Genomic DNA, 23431 nt, shown 5'->3' with positions numbered 1-23431 from the left:
TCACAGACCATTTTACCAGATATGCTCAAGCTTTCTCCACGAAAGATCAGAAGGCCGTCACAGTGGCAAAGACATTAGTGGAGAAGTTCTTCGTCCATTACGGCTTACCACAGAGGATCCACTCAGACCAGGAAGGGACTTTGACAGTACACTCATCAGGAGGTTGCTGGATCTACTGGGGATAAAAAAATCCAGAACTACACCCTATCATCCGCAAGGAGACCCTCAGCCAGAGAGATTTAATAGAACTCTTCTTAACATGTTGGGGACATTAACCTCCAAGCAAAAGCCCAACTGGAGTAAGCATATTGCCTCTTTAGTACATGCATACAACAGCACCAAGAGTGACGTCACAGGATATTCACCTTATCGGCTGATGTTTGGGCGTGAGGCTAGGTTACCAGTGGACCTGGCTTTTGGAACTTCTCTGGATCACACATCAGAAGCTTCCCACCGAGGATATGCAAATAGGCTGAGAAAGAGTCTGAAGGTTGCTTATGAGAAGGCCCGGACCATGTCAGAAAACCGGGAGAACAGGAATAAGAGAAACTTTGACCTTAAAGTAAGGGTCCAAGATCTTCAACCAGGTGACCGAGTCTTACTAAGGAATTTGGGTATTCCTGGCAAACACAAGTTGGCAAATCGATGGAGATCACAGCCATACGTTTTGTGTAAACAGCTCCCAGGGCTTCCAGTATTTGAAATCAGGCCAGAAGGAAGTGCTGGACCAACTAAAACTTGGCATCAGAATGACCTTTTGCCCCTTACTGATGCAGTCAGGATAATCCCCGAAGAGGAATTATCATCCACATCAGAAGTTGCACAACGGCCTGTAACTAGGTCCCAGTCTGGGACTTCGGCAACTGGAGACAGTGAGGAGAGAGAGATGGACATTAGCTGGTTGTGGTCACCTAATATACCCTAAACTGAAGCAAGTGTTTCATCACCCACAGCCGAGGAGAGTAGTGAGGCCCTCAGGCCAGAAGCTCCAGAGTTTGTGCCATTGTTTGAAAGAGCTGAAGAGTGTTTATCTCCCACTGAAGTAGAAGAAAGTGGTGTTCAGCCAGAAACAGGGGACACACCAAAAAAACAAAGGGAAAAGAGGAAAATTCGCCCACCCAAGAGACTAACATACGATACATTGGGTGAGTGTTCTGAGACAACCAAGATTACCAGCAAAAGGAACATTGATGAGCCTAGTTCCTCCTCAGTCAGTCTGGATAATGAGAGCCCTGCTTCACCCCTTGGCACACCTGTATCCGATACTAAAGTGACAGCTGTGGGTACACAGAGTAGCTTTCCAACACCTGAGAATTGGTGGGAGGCTCCCCTGTCGGTCCTGTGTTCTCGTTTAGAGGCTAAGATGTGTAGCAAAAACAAGGTCTTACATATCTTTGGGGACCAAAGATTTAGAGCAGGGGGAGTATGTAGCGCTGACAACTGTTGTTCCTAGCTCTATGTGTATTATTCAGTACAATAGTTGTGTTAGTGCCATCTTGTGGACAATTGATAAAGTACAATAAGTTTACGTCTCAGGATTAAGTGACACGGAAGTGATTCATTGTTTACTTTGGAACTGTAGCTCTGAACCACCCACAATGCCCCTGGACAAAAGTCAGAACCGAACTGCATTGTGGGGGGATATAAAAGGGTAAGCAGCGGCATTTTAGCTCTCTTGTGCCTGGGACGCGTGGCCTGCCAGCAGAACTCTGTGTGTGTGTGTGTCCCAGGGTTGCCGCCTACCTGGCGAAGGAGCAGAGCAGCTGTAGTATCCTGCCATCGCATCGCAGTGAGCTGAACAAGAGACGTGATTGTTCCAGAAGACCCGTGGGGAGATAACCGAGGACTCCCGGTCGTTTGTGAACGGAACAGTGTGACGGCGTGGTGGTGCCTCCATACGGAACTGAGAACTGCTGAACCGGAGACATCCACCTGCTTGGATTCTGTGTGGTGAGAGGGTTGACACCCAGAAGTTTATTTGAGTATTACACACACATCTTTAGAACTGTACAAAGTGTTGCTGGGACTGATAGTCCCACGGAACAAGTTAAGTCGGAGAGCATTACATCCGAATAGACTTCAGTGTTCAAGAGCGGATGTTAGATGTTTGTTTCTTCATATAAAGACACCTAGTCACTCTATTGGATTACAATTGTTTTAGTGTGTTATACTACACTACGCAACACCCAGGAGGAACCCTTTGTGGATTACAAATATAAAAGCTAGCGAAGACTGAAGACGTCTGGACTACCTTTTTCATTGCAGGGCCCTGCATTTTAGTATAGTGACTTTAAGGTCTAGAGCAGGGGGAGCTCCCGGGTATGGATTCATACCAATATATACATATATTTAGTTCTGTGATTGTTATTGATTGTCACAATTATTTCTTATACTATCACACTACGTTGGTGTGATAGTATATTCATTGAAATAACTCTTTATATAAATATATTACTTACTCAAAGAAAGAAGTTATTTTTGGTCATTATTGAAGTTTGTGTGCAGTGTTGTCATTTCTCCTACAGGTGGAGCTACCAGCACCCAGGTAGAGGTAACCCTAATTGTAAGTGTATATTGTGGGTTAAAGTTAATGCTCATATTGTTTCAACACTGCATTACAGTTGTGTCAAGGGGAGTGAACAATTTAAGAAGAGTGTAGAGCAAAGAGGACAGGCCCGCTTAAACCAGCAGCTCCACCGTGAGTTATTGCTACACTTACATTAGGTACTCTTTTTTTCTGCTTTTTATCTGTCCTTTCATGCCAGTAGGGGGCATAAGTTAACCAGGTCTCTCCTCCCTTTGTCATGCTTGTCATATCCCATTGTGGATCTCCGGAATAATATGGAAAGGCTTCTTTGTCTCTGAGAGAAAGTCCCTTTACCATATCCATGTGGAATTCATCATTGTCACCCTCCCGGGGAAATGGATTACTGCTGCCCATGGCTTCTATCCACCCTGCTAAATTGTCTACCCAAGGGTTAATATACACATAATCAGTCCCACATACACAAGCAACATAACATTTACAAGTCTCCCCTACTTCTGGTGGCGGCACAGTTTTTCCATTAATCTTTTCCATTGCAATACAGTGGACAGTGTTTTTTTACCTTGCAACTCCTGACAAGTTTCACACACACAGATTGTCTTATAACTTCTACGAGACAGAAAGATAAACAAAGAGATCGGGTTTGTCTGGCACACTTTATCAGACTTCTTATGATCACAGTACTATTTAACCCCTTCCGGCCGAGCGTACACAGATGTGCATACTCGGCTTTCCAGCTGCGGGCATCATCCCGGTACCATTGTTTACAGCGGGCGATCGGCTATCCGAGTGTAACAACCGATGCGGCTAAAAGCCGCTCAGCTGTTATACCGGAGGAGAGGCCCGGTGACCAATCGGCTGCCTCCGGCGGCTGGGGTCGGGCTGGAACGAAGCTGTGGGCGGCTTTATTCCAGCCTTCTAATTGTAAACGCGGAAGCGACGTCATTTCCCGTTTACTCGGCTGCCAATGGCGCCGGTTTTAAAAAAATACATACAATACAGTATTCAGAATCGCCGTTTTCGGCGATCTGAATACTTTGAAGTGCAAAGGAGTGATCGGGGGTCTTTTAGACCCCCGATCCCTCCATAAAGAGTACCTGTCACCATCTATTACTGTCACAAGGGATGTTTACATTCCTTGTGACAGCAATAAAAGTCATCAAAAAAAAAGTTTTTTAAACACAATTTATAAAAATAAATAAAATAAATAAGAAAAAAAAAATGTTTTAAGCGCCCCCGTCCCCGTGAGCTCGCGCAGCAAAGAAAACTCATGCGGAAGTCGCGCCTGCATATGTAAACGGTGTTCAAATCACACATGTGAGGTATTGCAATAGCAATAATTCTAGCACTAGACCTCCTCTGTAAATCTAACCTGGTAACCGTAAAAAAAATTTTAAGTGTCGCCTATGGAAATTCTTAGGTACCGTAGTTTGTTGCCATACCACGAGTGCGTGCAATTATAAAGCATGACATGTTTGGTATCTATTTACTCGGCGTAACATCATCTTTCACATTATACAAAAAAATTGGGGTAACTTTACTGTTTGGATTTTTTAAAATTCATGAAAGTGTCCCTTTTCCCAAAAATTTGCGTTTGCTGCACAAATACCGTGTGATATAAAATATTGCAACAATCTCCATTTTATTCTCTAGATTCTCTGCTAAAAAATATATATATAATGTTTGGGGGTTCTAAGTAATTTCCTAGCAAAAAATACGGATTTTAACTTGTAAACACCAAATTTCAAAAATAGGCTTAGTCATGAAAGGGATAAATATATCTTAAGGACTTCTCAGAGTCCAGAACTCCCCCAGAGTTCCCTTTTTTTAACTGTTTCTCAGAACAGTAATCTTTTATCGAGGTCTAATACAATTATCACACAATTACTAGTCCCTTAAAGGGATCGGTCTCTAATAGAGGACACGGCAAGAGAAAATAAATATATAATCAAATTACCGCACATAAATGACCAATTCCAGACAGAGCCCCCAAAGTTCTGTTAGGGTTCAGGTGGTCTAGGTATAGGTAGACCCTCGATATAGCTGCATAAAGTGTCTTTCAAACCCAGCAGGATTCCTGGAGACCCCCATAAGAAACTTTGGACACGCACACACAGGTACAGTTTCTTAAAGTGGTCTAACGTGTATTCTTTCTGTGTGAGAATATATAGGCACTTCCCAGAATACAAGGGAAAGATAACAGGTGACTGAAATGAAACTTAGCAATTCTAGTGTAATACATCATTTATAATAAATCACATGATTTCGTAGAAATAGAAACTAGCTAATAGAGAGTAGTACGTGTGCACAGCTATTCATGAAATGAAATACAGATATATGCCTAAAATGGATGCAGGCAAAGCTTGATATTCCTTCACCGATAAGCCCCCACTCGCAGACACCCACAACCAACCGGGCAAGGGTTGTGGGGATGAGGCCCTTGTCCCCATCAACATGGGGACAAGGTGCTTTGGGGGCTACCCCAAAGCACCCTCCCCATGTTGAGGGCATGTGGCCTGGTACGGTTCAGGAGGGGGGCACTCTCTCGCCCCCCCTCTTTTCCTGCGGCCTGCCAGGTTGCGTGCTCAGATAAGGGTCTGGTAAGGATTTTTGGGGGGACCCACATGCCATTTTTTAAAAAATTTTGGCACGGGGTTCCCCTTAAAATCCATACCAGACCTGAAGGGCCTGGTATGGAATTTGGGGGGACCCCCACGCAATTTATTTTTTAAATTAGGGTTCCCCTTAATATTCATACCAGACCCAAAGGGACTGGTAATGGACTGGGGGGATCTCATGCCGTTTTTTTCAATGACTTCTTTTATCTGTATTGCCGAGACCGACAATTCATTATAGCCGTGAGTAGTTTTAAATGACTTTTTTTCCTTTAGAAATGTCATTTTGCTCTCAGATTGTTCTAAACACGGGAAACATGCGCCACTTTACAGGCATACTATAGACAACCCCCAGGTACGAAATTTAAAGGAATATTTCACTTTTATTGTTTCACTTTAAGCATTATTAAAATCACTGCTCCTGAAAAAACGACCGTTTTAAAACTTTTTTTTTGCATTGATACATGTCCCCTGGGGCAGGACCCAGGTCCCCAAACTTTTTATGACAATAACTTGCATATAAGCCTCTAAAATTAGCACTTTTGATTATTCATGTTTGTGTCCCATAGACTTTAACGGTGTTCGCGCGTTCAAACAAATTTTTTGCCTGTTCGCATGTTCTGCTGCGAACCGAACCGGGGGGTGTTTGGCTCATCCCTACTCTTTAGTTAACTACTTGAAATATCATGGTAATTAGGAGGAGGTGAAGTAGCCTGGTGGTGCCTTAACAGGCTGTGTATAGCAAAATGCACTTGTGGTGTCCTCAGGGCCGGTGCTAGACTATTTTGCTACCCAGCAGCTCCTTGGTATCCCCGCTGGTCCACCAACTGTCATCGTACCTCTTCTATGATCATCTGCACCATGCACCTCCCCTCCCCCTCCGCTGTTCTCACACAACAGGCTACACCAGAGGGGGCAGGCTGGCTGGACCAGAGAAATCCCAGGCAGGGGGGTGGGAGAATATGGTGTTGCATGGGAACCGAACCGGGGGGTGTTTGGCTCATCCCTACTCTTTAGTGAACTACTTGAAATATCATGGTAATTAGGAGGAGGTGAAGTAGCCTGGTGGTGCCTTAACAGGCTGTGTGTAGCAAAATGCACTTGTGGTGTCCTCAGGGCCGGTGCTAGACTATTTTGAGCCCTTGGCAAGACCAGCTACTTGCAACCCCCCCAACAAAAAAATTAAAACTTCTACATTTTTACAAACAGTAGAAAATATTAAAACATCTAAACATGAAACTGCTAAATTGGCCAAAATAAGTGCCATGAGATGCCAAAGAGACAGCCCAATCCAACAAAACACAAAAACAAAAAACAGCCCAATCCAGCAAAGAAACATCCACACATAGCAAAGGGATATTCCCATATAGCAAAGAGACAGTCAAATCCAGCAAAGAGACAGCCCAATCCAGCAAAGAGACATCCCCATTTGGCAAAGGGATAGTCAAATCTAGCAAAGAGACATCCTCAGTTAGCAAGGAGAGTGTGACTGGTGGGAGGGCAGTGTGATAGGTGTGGGGGAAGTGTGACAGGTGGGGGGAGAGTGTGATAGGACGGGAGGGGTGTGACAGGTGGGGGCCAGCTTGACAGGTGGGTTAGAGTGTGACAGGTGGGGGGCAGTGTGACAGGTGGGGGGCAGTGTGATAGGTGGGGGGGCAGTGTGATAGGTGGGGGGGCAGTGTGTCATGTGGGGGAGGCAGTGTGTCAGGTGGGGGAGGCAGTGTGTCAGGTGGGGGAGGCAGTGTGACAGGTGGGGGGCAGTGTGACAGGTAGGAGGCCAGTGTGACAGGTGGGGGGGCAGTGTGACTACACTGACTTACCTGACCACTACAATGATCTACCTGATCACTACACTGACCTACCTGACATGAACAATGCTCTACCTGACACCTACACTGACATACCTGATTCCTGCTAACGGTGGCTGGAAAGTCCTGTACATCTGCAGCCCTCAGTACAGCCCTGCACTTCTCACACAAATCTCCCCGTTCCCCAGTACAATGTACATCAGTGGATTCCCTCACCTGCCCATGTCTTCCACCATCAGGCTCTCCCCAGCACCAGACAGACAGTATTCCTTTGTGGTCCTGCTACCCAGCAGCTACTTGGTATCCCCGCTGGTCCACCAACGGTCATCGTACCTCTTCTATGATCATCTGCACCATGCACCTCCCCTCCCCCTTCGCTGCTCTCACACAACAGGCTACACCAGAGGGGGCAGGCTGGCTGGACCATAGAAATCCCAGGCAGGGGGGTGGGAGAATATGGTGCTGCATAGGAACACAGGGATATACCTCATCGGAGGTTTAGAGGGAGGCCGCAGCACAGCACACTCGGAACAGCACAAAAATAATTTTGCGCCCCCCTAAATGTCTGGCTGCCCCCCCTACGCTATGCCACTGGCTGTAGATGCACCCTAGGTGGCTGCCTAGTTCACCTAGTGGCAGTGCTGGCCCTGGGTGTCCTGTGAAAAGAGGAAAGCTGTTGCTGCTCCACAAAGAGTCAGTGTAGCACCAGGTCCTACAGGCTTAGGCAAAAGAACAAGGCAATGGTTTCTGCATGCAGTGTCTCTGTGGTAATAGAATGGGCCAGTGCCCGCTCACCAGTCCTAATAACTCTTGGTAAGGGAAGTGCCGTGAGTCCCCATGATAGGCCTCGGTAGAGCCCTGCTCAAGGGCTAATGCGGTCCGGCATAACACCATGCCTCAGCTCGGCTGGATCTGGCATGCACATGTGAAAAGCAGCCTCCAGGCTGCCACTAAACAGTAAGAAGTAGCTGGCAGTTGATGCTTCTGCACCCGCACATAATGACTCTCTCTCTCTTGCCCTCTAGTACAGGCTGCGACTCAGCCACAGCACACACTGATACAGAGTCACTTGCTCGCAGTTCCAGGCCAGGATCCCAAGTGAGATATCCGACCCACACACAGTCTTTTTTTTTACTTCTCCCAGCATACTCTCCTTCTTCCCCAGCCGACTTCTGAAAAACGGGCAAAATATAAATTAACATGGAAAGGCAAATAGTTTCTAAAAGCTGACAGCATGAAAAAACTATTCCAGAAATGCAGGATCCTGATGTGCAACAATGTTTTTTCAGTATCTGCCTTTCCATGTTAATGAATACTTTGTCCAGATTTCACAAGTGACAGATAAGAGTGTGACTGTACAGTGTGGGACAGATTCAGCAGCAGATATCACTGGACTCTTATTTCTTCTTACCTGATTACTCAATTTCCTCCATCTCATCTCTGTCTTCCTCAGCAGCGGCTAACCAGCAAGCAGCACTGGGGGCCAACTTGTCTTTCTCTTCTCTTCTCACTCCCTGGCTTGGTTCTGGAGTGGATTCATATGTGGTGGGCAAATGGTAGTAGAATAGATGGGGTACTGGGGGTTCAGTCATCCCAGTCCCTATTGGTTGAAGCAGAGGGATGGAGGCAGCATAACTGCATTATTCCTGTGTCCCTCCTCATGCTGGGGCTAGGGTTGGTAAGTATGAATGCTACCCTGAGCCCTGCCACTGCTGGGAACAGAAATGGGGAAACTTTTTATCCAAGGAGAGTCTCCTGAAAGCGGGGTCCGTCCCCAGAATCTGGTCACTTTCTGGGACCAAGTAAACTTTATTGCAACAGCACGTCACATACAAAGTTGGGTTTTAATGTGCCGGTCACTTTCTTTTAAGCAAAACTGATTAAACACTTAAACAGGAATAAATAACTGTCCAAAATGACTCCTGGCTACTGTATATAAAGCAAAGCAGAATTTTGGGCTGGAATTCCTCTTAAATTGATTTTTGATTAAAACTGCCTAAATATGAGCTCTGGAGGTAACTAAACTGCTGACTGAAAAATAATTTCTGTTTAGTGTGAGAATACTGTTTTCTTGTTGGCAGCTACTATTTCTTTCTTATTTATTTCATTTACTGTATGTTGTTTGCGCATTAGTATAATTTTTTACATAAACTGCTGACTGGGTGCTGATGTTTGTCCTACCTGGAGGCTAGAAGACAAATATTTTAATAAATACATGTGGTATCAGGTATGTGTTCCTAAGAAAGATGTGACTGCTAAATTTAAATTTAATTAAAAATTCTCTTTACTCAACTTTTTTCTTTTATTATATAAGCCAACCCCGTTCTTTGTAGAGTAGACCTCCACTGAAGTCTTCCAGCTGTCTACATTCTCATAACCAACTGAACCACCTGGTAAGTATATGCTGGAATGGTGTTATCTTATTTTTATTCTTAATTATTGATAAGGAAAGAAACCTTAGTTTTTAAATTTCAGGTAAAACTTAAATGACTCCTGTTTTATTTTTATTTTAAATGATGGCAAGGTTCCTCATATCATTTTCTTCATTATGGCTTATTTTGCACAATTAAAATTTTTAGGTCATTTTTTTCCCAAGTTTCTTTAACTTTTAACTGCATTTGAATCCATTGTTTCTCTATAATGGTTGCTAAATGGGTATAGTCAACCAAAAGTGTAAAACACCTTTTTTTAAGAAAGAATGATTACCTATCATATCTGTATGATTTTATTATATATATATATGTAGCGCTGGTAGATTTTTCTACTAATCTACTAATAATCTACTACTTTTTCTACTATTCTACTAATAATCTACCACTTATAGGTAAATTTAGTGGGTTACCTGTTCATACATAGTCAGATTTAGCCTCTGTTCCAGTTTGGCTGTGTTGTATGTAGTTTTCACACTTTGCCTGTGGGTGTCGTTGTCGCCATGGGTAGGTGTTGGAAAGGCAACACATTAAAGTGTATAAGTGCTCCTCTGTCCTGGAGATAACTCGGTGGAGGTGGTCCTCCGAGTTGATTTCTGGGAGAGGGTTTTTATGGGACAGATGCCATGTTTTAGGGTTCTTTTTCGTTCCACCTGCTGGCCCTTCTGGCCAGGTATGTGTTAGGAGTACTACCTCGTGGTCCTCCAACTGGGAGGACCATGTTACTGCAGCGTGTGGGTGGGCCCAGAAGCCTGTCTCGGGCCTACCACAGCGGCAAAGGAATGGTCCTGTGCTGTCTGTCCTACGGGAAGAAGCTGGACAACTGAGAAGATCCCAGGGGAGGAGCCGTCATGAAAGGATCATGCAGAGTGCTGGTCTGGAGAGGGGCTTGGTGACTCAGTTGGAGGACGCATCCTAAAGTTAACCTACCGCATAGTACTGCTGGGTCGGCTTAAAGGTTCTAGTGCTGTGTTTGCTATTCATCATAAACCATTACATCCTGTGGCAGAGGATCGTACGGATTTCTATTACATTCAAGTCTGTGGCAGAGACTTTTGTTCGTGCTGCGTATCGGCTGCTAGGTTAGTGAGAGAAACCTATCCGGGTGGGCAAAAATTCAACTCTAAAAGGAGAGTACATTCATCTACAAGATTCCAATTCCTAATACTACACTAAGAAAAGGTATTTGAACTTCCCTGCAACTCTTCTTCTACCTCTTTCCTGCTACTTCCTTCAGTTACTCTTTATTAAAACCTTGAAAAAGATACTCAAGTGTCCAGTGCCTACATTGTCTGGTATTAAGCTCAACGGGACCCTAGACCCGGTTCTGGTGAAATTGAGGTAACGAAGGTGATGGTAACAGCCCGCTTTAAACCAGCAGCTGCACCGTGAGTTATTGCTACATGTGGGCGCGTCGTCCGGGATTGTTAGCCGTCAACCTCCCGCAACCCTGAGAAGTATTTCACCGGGAGTTTATGTTAAAAGAAGTTTGTGGACTTTGTCATTTTTCCAGGAGAGGAAGGGGTTAAGTTGCAGGACTTTATTTCTGACTGCGTAGGCTGTGGGTGAGAAGTAAAAGCTCGGGAGCTACGTGATCAGAAGAACAAGTGGGAGGAGCCTAACCTACTTGTTACCGCGTGGGACGCGTATGTGTGTGTTTGGCGCCAAAGGAGAGGAGAGGCCTCGTGTGGAAAGGATCAGAGTGTGGCCATGTCTTCTTTTCCATTGGTACCGTCTATTATGGGACCCAAGATGTTCCCTACAAGTACCGCTGTGGGTGCTATGCTGACCGGAACCCTGCTGACAGATACCGGCATTCGTCTGAAGCCGCAGGGGAGGTTTGTGCTATACACAGTTGGAGATATCGAAGGGCTGGGCATGCTTTGCCACAAGTGTGAAGGACTGGCCATACATCTCCGTCCATTTGTCCGATGTTTGCAGTGCGGAGAATATTTGTTCACAGTGGAACAACCTACCATGTCGCCCCGTGCTTATTATGTGGATTGGGCTACAGGAACTGCCACAGTGGAGACTGCTGCCATTGCTGCTGGCGAGCAACAGGCCGTGATCTCGCCTGCTACTGAAAGTGTTCTCGAGGGAGATGTCGCTGTCACCGCTTCATTAGCGGACATCACTTTCATTTCTACTTCTACACCTATCCCCGTTGCACCTGTCCAGAGGAAGGTGGGATATGTGAAGGCTTCCCGCGGCGGTGGTCGAGGCTTACCCCAGCGACTACCTGAACTGGAGCCGGAGAAGTATATGGATCCTGAGAAGTCCACATCAGGAACGGGTGAGAGATCAAAGGGGAACATATCTGGGACTCTTTGTAAATATTTGCCAGCAGAAGAGTTGAGACTCGGAGATAGATTCTATGTCAGATCTCTCCAGTGATGATGATTTGTTTGAAACAATGTCGCAGGAACTATTGTGGGCCCAGGGTGAAGATGTTGCTTCTGCCCTTAGTTTCTCAGAGTGGACAGCCCTGGATTCTGGGAAGACATCACCTTGTGTGGAGCCGCACAGTACTACCAAAGAGACATTGTCTAAAGTTGCTAGTTTGCTTCCGACACCCGTCGGATCTATGGTGAGTAAATCACTGAACTCTTGTGTGCCTCCTGGTTTGGGGAAAAATAGATCTTTGCCTAAACTTGCCTGTTTACAGAGAGTGCTCATTAAACGAGTTGCCACAGAATATGGTCTGGAATTTCCCTATGTTACTCAGGAAATTATGCAGGAAATTGAGGCGAACCGGGAACAGTGGTATAGTGAAGCTGTTTGGGACTATTTGTCTGTGCCAAAACCTTTCCGGAGAGCTGGATATTCTGTTGCCATGGATGAACACTTCAGTGGATGTTTCCTATATTGGAACTATGGTCGGCACATCTATGCTGACAAAGTGGTCATTTGCAGACCAGGAAAAGATGATGTTGTGTACTTTATCACTACCGTGGATAAACTAGGAAAGAAACTGCCATTGCCAGATCCTCGGTTTTATTGGTGATTATGAAAAAGAACTTTGGGGGATGTAGTTAGAAAGTGTCAGTGTCTACAGATCTCCGTGTTCAAGAGATAATATTCATCCCAGGGTTCTCAAACCCAAAGACTCTTTGCTAGCTGGATTTTCTTGATTGATAGGATGTAATTCACTCAAAGATAGGGATGGACTTTTCAAGTTACTTTAGTTTATTTCTATTATAAGGAAATATGTGGGAAGAGAGTGTCATTATTTTTCTGGAATGAGGCTTTGCTTCTAAACTGTTTCGTGATGATACTGTACATATTTAGTGAGTGTTTAACTTTGTTTTTTTTTCAGGAACAATTGGATCTCCTATCAAGCTGTTAGGCTTTTCAGCTAGATAGATAGTGGGGTTTGTAACAGTTCTAATGTGATTTTGTTTGCAGATGTGAACATGTTGTATAAATGTTGAAACTGTAATATCTCTATACTGTCTTTTCTTTTTCCTTGTCCTTGTCCAAGTTTTAAGTTCAAATACCTACTCTCAGGCTTGGGAGTTATTTTGACAGACGTTGAGGACAACGTCTATTGTAGTGGGGGGAGTATGTAGCGCTGGTAGATTTTTCAATCTACCGCTTATAGGTAAATTTAGTGGGTTACCTGTTCATATATAGTCAGATTTAGCCTCTGTTCTAGTTTGGCTGTGTTGCATGTAGTTTCACAGTGTGCCTGTGGGTGTCGTTGTCGCCATGGGTCGGTGTTGGAAAGGCAACACGTTAAAGTGTATAAGTGCTCCTCTGTCCTGGAGATAACTCGGTGGAGGTGGTCCTCCGAGTTGCATTCTGGGAGAGGGTATTTATGGGACAGACGCCATGTTTTAGGGTTCTTTTTCGTTCCACCTGCTGGCCCTCCTGGCCGACAGGTATGTGTTAGGAGTACTACCTCGTGGTCCTCCGACTGGGAGGACCACGTTGCTGCAGCGTGTGGGTGGGCCCAGAAGCCTGTCTCGGGCCTACCACAGCGGCAAAGGAATGGTCCTGTGCTGTCTGTCTTACGGGAAGAAGCTGGACAAAATAGAAGATCCCAGGGGAGGACCTGTCATGGAAGGATCATGCAGAGTGCTGGTCTGGAGAGGGGCCTGGTGACTCAGTTGGAGGACGCATCCTAAAGTTAATCTACCGCATAGTACTGCCAGGTCGCCCGAAAGATTCTAGTGCTGTGTTTGCTATTCATCGTAAACCATTACATCCTGTGGCAGAGGATCATACATGTTTCTATTACATCCAAGTCTGTGGCAGAGACTTTTGTTCGTGCTGCGTATCGGCTGCTAGGTTAGTGAGAGAAACCTATCTGGGTGGGAAAAGATTCAACTCTAAAAGGAGAGTACATTCATCTATAAGATTCCAATTCCTAATACTACACTAAGAAAAGGTATTTGAACTTCCATGCAACTCTTCTTCTACCTCTTTCCTGCTACTTCCTTCAGTTACTCTTTATTAAAACCTTGGAAAAGATACTCAAGTGTCCAGTGCCTACATTGTCTGGTATTAAGCTCAACGGGACCCTAGACCCGGTTCTGGTGAAATTGAGGTAACAAAGGTGACGGTAACAGCCCGCATTAAACCAGCAGCTGCACCGTGAGTTATTGCTACATGTGGGCGCGTCGTCCGGGATTGTTAGCCGTCAACCTCCCGCAACCCTGAGAAGTATTTCACCGGGAGTTTATGTTAAAAGAAGTTTGTGGACTTTGTCATTTTTCCAGGAGAGGAAGGGGTTAAGTTGCAGGACTTTATTTCTGACTGCGTAGGCTGTGGGTGAGAAGTAAAAGCCCGGGAGCTACGTGATCAGAAGAACAAGTGGGAGGAGCCTAACCTACTTGTTACCGCGTGGGACGCGTATGTGTGTGTTTGGCGCCAAAGGAGAAGAGAGGCCTCTTCTCCTTTGGCGCCAAATTTTAATTCATAGATCAGGGCCCATTAGAAAGAATGGTCTCAAACCATAGGAAACACCAGCCAGTAAGAAATAAAAGAGAATATATATAATAATATATATAAAAGAAATGGTCTTTTAAAACAGTGGTTCCCACGAATATATTAAAGTATGTCACATAAATGCATCAATCATTTTTATAAAGATATAAAAAGATTATTATTTAGTACATATAATATTTTATATCAAAAAAGAGAAAACAGGGCAACTGTAGGCCCATATATATATAAAAACACATTTACGTTTTAAGAACGTTTCAGACAAAGTATCACATGTGTTACATGGCTTCTGCCAACATGTTTCGCGGTATACGCTGCTTCTTCAGGGCTTTATTATTCGTGTGTGAATCAAAACATCTAGAGTATTGGATGTGTTCGAGCTAGAGGGAGATCATAATCAAACACTTTACCTTGCTGATGTAGTGCATAGGCAGGACCCTATCATCACATATATTATCTGAGTGGAAAAGTGACAGCACAGAACACATTCTAACATTAAAGCGGGGTTCCACTATCTCCAAGATTTTTTTTTTTTTGCAAAATGACAGTGAATATGCTCTATGAATATAGAACTCACTTGTTCTGTTTTTAAAGATGAGTGCTGTCCGTTTTCTCCTAATAAAGAAACTTAAAAATTACGATCCAAACGGTTGTCATCTTGCCTGTGGGCATGTGAAGCCCACAGGCATCCTCTTCCGGGATACGGTGCTGCTGATCAACCAGCATGCACCGCCCGTTCTGTTCCCGATCTCACACATGCGCAGTAGATTGACATCGCAGCGCCGTCAACTGCTCCGGTTGTCATCACAACGAACGACGTCATAGGAAGTCCCGCCCCGTTGTGATGGCAATGACGTCACTCCCAGGATTGAAATCTCAAGAACTCTCGCAACAGGCCGCCGCACTGACTCCTGGGAACAATGACACAAGCTCCCAGGAGCCAGTGCGGCTAAGAGGAAGTGACGATTTAGCCGCAGGAAACACGCCCCTATCCGCAGCCTGTACATCCTAGAAGACACAGATACTACAACAAAGGTACAGTATAAAAAAAAAGTGCGTTTTGTCATTAGGACATTGCGGTAATCCTCTGCAGCTAGTGTTGTAAAATCGGGTGGAGATCCGCTTTAAGGAGTGGGACTCAGGGCAAAATCCAAAATCTGAATAAGCCACCAACAAAGACAAAGCCACCTGATGTAGATAGCATTCAATCCAATGTCATCAAATCCGTTATGCAAGAGAGGTCAGTGCAAACGCTCGAGGCACCAGGGATCTCTGCAGAGGATGTCTGGGTCTCCCGAGAGCCCATTACGCCAGCCTCTAGACTTTTCTTTATACCAGTGTTGTTAGTGATTTATTATGATATAGATCTACACATGTGGACTCTTGTTGGCTCTCTGGGCTGTATTAAGCTTAATTGTTAAAATTCAGACAGCTCTTAGTCAAATAGATTTTTAATAGAAACATATCATATACTTGTTAAATCATATTACTTTAATCCCCATTTATTGTTCTTGTGCATTCAGTATATTCTCTGCCTTGTGAATAGTTTAGTAAGAATGTCTGTTTAAAAAAAAAAAAAAAAGCACAAAATGTGTCTACTTTCCCTGGTTAGCTTGGGTTTTGGGCTCTAAAGTTCCTTCACAGCTTGTAGTGGGGTCCCGTAATTAATACCTGTTGGTAGGCTGATTAGTGGTTCTTTGGTTACATTTATTTTTGGTACTTCTCAAACTACCTTTTAAGGACGAGAAATATTTAAAGATAAAAGGTACTTTTTTACTTGTATCAAAATCAAAAATGTATTTAACAGTAAATTTTACTGAGTAAGAAAATAAAAAAAATATAAAACCTAAGGAACATAAACGTATAGTAGAAACAAAAATTTGTAAGTCAGTTTTGTGTGTGCAGATATGTGGAAATGTGTGTCCGAGTGTTAAAAAACAATTTTAGTATAGAGCAGATGTAGCGCTGGTAGATTTGCAATCTACCGCATGTTAGGTAAATTTAGTAATTTGTGCGTTAGGAAGGTTAAGTTTGCCTCTGTTCCAGCTTGGCTGAGGTTGTGTGTGTTTCCGGGCTGACCGGTGGGTGTCACTGTTACCACTGGTTAGTGTTGGAAAGGCAACGTGTTGAAGCGTATGGATGCTCTTCTGTCCCAGAGACAACTCGGTGGAGGTGGTCCTCCGAGTTGCATTCTGGGCGAGGGTATTTATGGGACAGACGCCATATTTTGGGGTTCGTTTTTCAGACACCTGCTGGCCCTCCTGGCTGACAGGTATGCGTTAAGGAGCTACCTCGTGGTCCTCCGTTCCGGAGGCCCATGAAACTGCGGCGCAGGGGTGGGTCCAGAGGCTTGCCTGGGGCCTACCACCACGGCCAAGGAATGGTCCTGAGCTGTCGGTCCTGTGTGACGAAGCTGGACAACCAAGGAGATCCCAGGGGAGGACCCGTCTTGGAGGGATCACGCAGTGTGCTGGTCTATAGAGGGGCCTGGTGACTCGGTTGGAGGACGTATCCGAAAGTAACTATACAGCATAGTGTTGCCGGGTTCAAGGTTCAAGCATTGTGACTGACGTTCACTACAGAAAATCTGATACATCCTGTGGCAGAGGATCGTACGGGTTTTGTTCCCAAACAAGTCTGTGGCAGAGACTTTGATTCGTGCTGCGTGCTGGCTGCTAGACCGGTGAGAGAGGCCTATCCAGACGAGCAAGGAGTGTGTCCCACGAGGGGAGCGCATTCCATATAGTATCTGAATTCTACCAGGACGTTTGTCAAAAGAACCCTACAAGAGGATATTTGAGTTTCTTCTGCAAGTTTCCTTTCCACCTCTTTCCTGCTATTTCCTAAGTTGTTTGTTTAATAAAGCATTGAAAACGTACTCCAGTGTTGGTGCGTGTGTCGTCCAGAAGTAAACTCAACGGAACCCTAGACCCGGTGCTGGTGAAACAGAGGGAAGCAGAGTGAAGGTAACAGACCCGCTTAAACCAGCAGCTCCACCGTGAGTTATTGCTACACAGATATATGCAGCACATGGTGTAGTTCAAATCTTTCTTACCAGCCAACCAGTAGAAGAGGGGGATGGGAGATTGCTCTTCATTACATAGCAAAACCTAAAACCAGCCATAGACCAACCGAGATTCCAACCATGTATGGACAGGCTGGATGTACCCAAGTTGATCATCAATCGATTAGCTTGTGTACAACCAGCCTGCTGGATTTTACATGTGATTATTGCTAGCAGCTGTTATAGCCACTATCAATAATAACTGTGTTCTCAGGGGTGACTTCCCACGCTTCTCCGCCGGGAGAACACAATGGCTCAGTGGGAGGGATTCCCCTGTCAACACTCTCTCTGTCAACATCTGTGGTTGCAGAAAAGAATTTTGCTCCATCTATGGCCAGCCTAATATACTTTCACTGAATTCCAATATCAATCATTTTATTCAAATATGTTTATATATTCTAATATAGTTATACACAAAAGATTATTATTTAATTGTGTGTGCCCTTATTAGGACAAAGTACAGTAGAAAGATTGCATTCATAAGTCATATTCCTTATAATGAACAATTATTTTCACATAATCTTAATAGTCTCATTCTCCTTCTCTCCAAACCTAGAATAAATTAATATCACAGGGACAATTATCTGGGGACTCTTCCCATTCCTACAAGAAAAGCCCTAAAGAAACCATTAGGCTTCATGTACACTAGCAGCTTCTAAACTTGAGTTTAGGAGCTTATGGCGTTTTATGCCAAAGCTCCTAAACTCAACTCCATAGAAGCCTATGTGCCAATGTACACATAGACTTTTACCAGAGTTTAGGAGCTGCTGCGGTTAGGGGAGCTACAACCTCCCTCAACCTCCCTCACCTGAACGCAGAAGAATCACTTTCAGGATAGGAATGTTTTGACCAGCGGCTACGGGAAAACACAAACCGTGGCAAAACAGGAATAAAATTGCGGCAAAATTGTGTCGCAATTTTGCTGTGTTTTGCGTTTTCCCGTGGCCAGCAGTCAAAGTAGGCAGTTTGTATATGAAGCCTAAGTCTAGTTAATAAAGCAGTTTCATATAAAGTAAAATTAATTTCACTCTAATATCTTTTGGCACTGCTTGGGTGAGGACCAGAGTGGGTAGACAAGGCAAAAGGTATCCATGTTTATGATAGAAAGCCCTGGAAACCATAGATAATGGAGATTAGAATGCCGGTTTTTGTGAACCAGCTCCAATGGCATCTAAGAACCTGATGTGATATATCTTTTGTGGGATTGAGGAATAAGATAGACCCTTAATTATTGTTTTAATTATGAGTAGACAGATCAAATGAGGTCTGGGAAGCATCAAGCAAATCCATTTAAAAAAATAAAACTCAACCAGCCAATAATTAATTTCAGGTGTATGTGATCCATTATGATGGATTATAGGAAATGAACATTGGACCTTTTATAATATTGGAACAATTTTTTTTATTTGTACCTTACATTAGGGTGATTAGTGTTATTTTTTTTTAACATGTTTTCAATTTTGTCTTCTTTTTCTTTCCATGTATCCAAATTATCCACAGAGCCCAAAGATGTTCACCTTGAAGAAATCCCTGTTACTCCTTTTCTTCTTTGGGACCATCAACTTATCTCTCTGTGAGGAAGAGTAAGTACGCATAAGACTTATTTAAATAAAAGTATAGACTTTAAAAGTTGAAAAGTGATTCTAAAGTCTAAGTATGTATTCAGGGCTGTTGTTAGAAATTACGGGGCCCCGTACAGCCTACCTGACAGGGCACCCCCTTCCCCGAACATATCAAAATGATATTTTAATTAAAAATACACAAAAATCATTATTAGTGGACACAAACATAACATAATTCCTGCTAAATGTAAAAGATAAAACTGTATTGAGTTAATAAAAAGTTCTGTGTAAATGAGATATTTACATTCACATAAGTACTGTGGCCTGTACGGTGTAAATCGCTGTTTTTTTTAATGTGGCTATTGGTGTGTGCAGGCAGCTTATATTACACTATGGGGATGCAGCAGCTGTATGAACACAGCTTCAGGTCCTCATTTGACAGGCATGTGAATGCAGGTGCATGGCCCCCAACCATTGACAGTGTGCCTTCAGGGCCACTCACCCACACCTGCACACTTATCAAAGTAGAACCTGTGGCTGTGTTCATACAGCCACTGCAATAGAGTAACAGATGGCTCCCGCACAAACAAAACGCTCATTCGCACTGCGTGGGCCATAGAACCCGTGTGAATGAGCCCTTCATTTTTTAATTTTTTTATTTATTTATTTATTTATTTTCTACAACGCTGTTGGGGGCTTTTGGTGAGATATCAGGGGTCTTAACAGACCCCTGACATCTCACCTTTGAGACAGAGAAAGAAATTGAGGACACAGATTCTTCAGTTCCTTTCTTTGTAGCCTCAGCTGGACTGAAGATGAATGAACAGGAGACAGAAGCATAAACTGAAGCATAGTAAAGTGAGCATAACAAGGAAAGGGATCAGTGAGTGGGAAGTGATTATAGAAGGATGCACTGTGTCTGTGTCTCTCCTTGCAGCAGCTGAAAGCCAACGGGAGAGGGAAACCAGCTTTCAGCTGCTGCAGACAGCCGCACAGGGCATCCTTCTGTAATTGCCGCTCTATCCTGCTGCAACTATTCCACCTGCTGTCCAGGGCCCCATGTGTGCCCAGGCCCCCCTATCAGCGGCCCTGTATGTATTCTCTGCATTAGGATACACAGCTCCCCAATATAATTTATCCACAGCACCCATGTTTATGAGCCAACTTAAATATTAATATACAGTCAGGTCCATAAATATTGGGACATCTACACAATTCTAATCTTTTTGGCTCTATACACCACCACAATGGATTTGAAATGAAACGAACAAGATGTGCTTTAACTGCAGACTTTCAGCTTTAGTTTGAGGGTATTTACATACAAATCAGGTGAACGGTGTAGGAATTACAACAGTTGGTATATGTGCCTCCCATTTTTTAAGGGACCAAAAGTAATGGGACAATTGGCAGTTCAGCTGTTCCATGGCCAGGTGTGTGTTATTCCCTCATTATCCCATTTACAAGGAGCAGATAAAAGGTCCAGAGTTCATTTCAAGTGTGCTATTTGCATTTGGAATCTGTTGCTGTCAACTCTCAATATGAGATCCAAAGAGCTGTCACTATCAGCGAAGCAAGCAATCATTAGGCTGAAAAAACAAAACAAACCCATCAGAGAGATAGCAAAAACATTAGGTGTGGCCAAATCAACTGTTTGGAACATCCTTAAAAAGAAAGAACACACTAGTGAGCTCAGCAACACCAAAAGACCCGGAAGACCACGGAAAACAACTGTGGTGGATGACCAAAGAATTCTTTCCCTGGTGAAGAAAACACTCTTCACAACAGTTGGCCTGATCAAGAACACTCTCCAGGAGGTAGGTGTATGTGTGTCAAAGTCAACAATCAAGAGAAGACTTCACCAGGGTGAATACAGAGGGTTCACCACAAGATGTAAACCATTGGTGAGCATCAAAATCAGGAAGGCCAGATTAGAGTTTGCCAAACAACATCTAAGCCTTCACAGTTCTGGAACAACATCCTTTGGACAGATGAGACCAAGCTCAACTTGTACCAGAGTGATGGGAAGAGAAGAGTATGGAGAAGGAAAGGAACTGCTCATGATCCAAAGCATACCACCTCATCAGTGAAGCATGATGATGGTAGTGCCATGACTTGGGCATGTATGGCTGCCAATGGAACTGGTTTTCTTGTATTTATTGATGATGTGACTGCTGACAAAAGCAGTAGGATGAATTCTGAAGTGTTTCGGGCAATATTGTCTACTCATATTCAGCAAAATGCTTTAGAACTCATTGGACGGTGCTTCACAGTGCAGATGGACAATGACCCGAAGCACACTGCGAAAGCAACCAAAGAGTTTTTTAAGAGAAAGACATGGAATGTTATGCAGTGGCCAAGTCATTCACCTGACCTGAATCCGATTGAGCATGCATTTCACTTGCTGAAGACAAAACTGAAGGGAAAATGCCAAACGAACAAGCAGGAACTGAAGACGGTTTCAGTAGAGGCCTGGCAGAGCATCACCAGGGATGAAACCCAGCGTCTGGTGATGTCTATGCGTTCCAGACTTCAGGCTATAATTGACTGCAAAGAATTTGCAACCAAGTATTAAAAAGTGAAAGTTTGATGGATGATTGTTAATTTGTCCCATTACTTTTGGTCCCTTAAAAAGTGTGAGGCACATATACAAACTGTTGTAATTCCTACATCATTCACCTGATTTGGATGTAAATACCCTCAAATTAAAGCTAAAAGTCTCCAGTTAAAGCACATCTTGTTTGTTTCATTTCAAATCCATTGTGGTGGTGTATAGAGCCAAAAAGATTAGAATTGTGTCGATGTCCCAATATTTATGGACCTGACTGTAGCTGATACAATACAATACTATACCCCTAAAATATTCAATAATCAAATGTGAAAGCATCAAAAATGTGCAATAGCAGCTCACCCCATGTACCCCTGTATATGTATACAACAAAATATTAAAAGCGAAAGAGCCACACTTAGCATATAACTTAAGTAAATCCAAAGTCGCAATTTTTACCCAATTTGTCTAAAAACAGTTGAATTGAAGTTATGTGTGAAGGTGATAGTGCTAAATTGTGACATAAATTACAAACAACTACAAATTGTGATGTAAAAATACAAATCAATGTGATAACCCCACAATATATATATTGGAAACTGTAGTCCAACAGTGACATAGTCTCTTAAACCAAATAAATTACATAACAGCAAAGTCCCATGGTTTAATCTCCTTGAAGCTCGTAAACTCAAAATAATTCTCCACAATGTAAATGTGCCAGGCACTGTTGTGAGCAAACTCTGCCCATGGTAATTGGTCTGACCATATGTTGTGTCAGAAATATAGCAACGTAAGAATTGCTCCAAGGACTGATTGGCTCGTTCTGTGGCCCCATTAGACTGGGGGTGATACGCAGAAGAGAAAGCAAGCTAAATTCCCAGCTGTGCACAAAAGGCTCGCCAGAACTGGGACACAAACTGACTACCCCTGTCCGAGACAATCACCTTGGGTAGCCCATGTAAGCGAAAGATCTCCCGAGCAAAAATGGAAGCCAGTTCCTTACAAGTGGGCAACTTCTTAAGTGGAATACAATGGCACATGTTTGAGAACCGGTCAACCACTATAAGGATAACTGTGTTGCCCTGGGAGTTGGGCAACTCCACAATGAAATCCATAGACAGGTGGGTCCAGGGCCTCTCTCCATTGGGTATGGGTTGTAGGAGGCCCACTGGAAGGTGTCGTGGAGTCATACTCTGAGCACACACGGAACAGGCAGCTACGAAGGCAGTTACATCAGCACATAGACTAGGCCACAAGAATTGTTGAGAAATGGCCCAAACGAGTTGATTCTTACCAGGGTGGCCAGCTGCCTTGGGAGAATGGTAAGTCTGGAGCATGGCAGTACGGAGACACTCTGGGACAAAGCAGCGGTCACCAGGTTTCTCAGGAGGAGCATCAACCTGAGCAGCAAGAATTTTGTCACCCAAAGGAGAAGTAAGACTGGTGCGAACCGTAGCCAGAATACGATCAGGAGGAATCATAGGAACCTGGACCGACTCCAACTTGGAAGTGGAGGAAAACTGAGGTGACAAGGCCTCAGCCCTTACATTCTTAGTGCCAGATAGGAATGAGACAATGTAATTAAAACTTGACAAGAAAAGAGTCCGTCACGCCCTTCTGGGCGAGAGGCGTTTAGCCTCAGACAAGAATGTGAGATTCTTATGGTCAGTAAGAATGAGAACGGGCACAGTGGTACCTTCGAGGAGATGTCTCCATTCTTTCAGGGCTAAAATGATTGCCAACAGCTCTCTGTCACCAATCTCATAATTGCACTCGGCAGGTGACAATTTCTTGGAAAAGTAGCCACAAGTATGCATAACACTCTCAAGGGTAGGACGTTGAGACAAAAGGGCACCAACACCAGTTTCAGAAGCATCGACCTCAAGGATAAAAGGTAACGTAGGATCAGGATGTGC

The 23431-nt window shown here is 44.0% G+C and overlaps 1 long non-coding RNA gene across 1 annotated transcript in view; it reads left to right on the top strand.

The window, feature by feature from the left end:
• The first annotated feature begins 9275 nt into the window (after positions 1 to 9275).
• LOC141106478 (uncharacterized) overlaps positions 9276 to 23431 on the top strand; it is a 38670-nt gene continuing 24514 nt past the window's right edge. Inside the window, exons 1-2 of the long non-coding RNA XR_012235723.1 lie at positions 9276 to 9361; positions 18909 to 18991. This is a non-coding gene — a long non-coding RNA (uncharacterized lncRNA). The remainder of the gene's footprint in view (positions 9362 to 18908; positions 18992 to 23431) is intronic.

This window comes from Aquarana catesbeiana, linkage group LG08 (genome assembly GCF_042186555.1).
Source record: "Aquarana catesbeiana isolate 2022-GZ linkage group LG08, ASM4218655v1, whole genome shotgun sequence".
NCBI classification, from domain to species: domain Eukaryota; kingdom Metazoa; phylum Chordata; class Amphibia; order Anura; family Ranidae; genus Aquarana; species Aquarana catesbeiana.
Note: the sequence above shows the minus strand (reverse complement) of the source record. Positions and strands in the feature narration are given on the sequence as shown.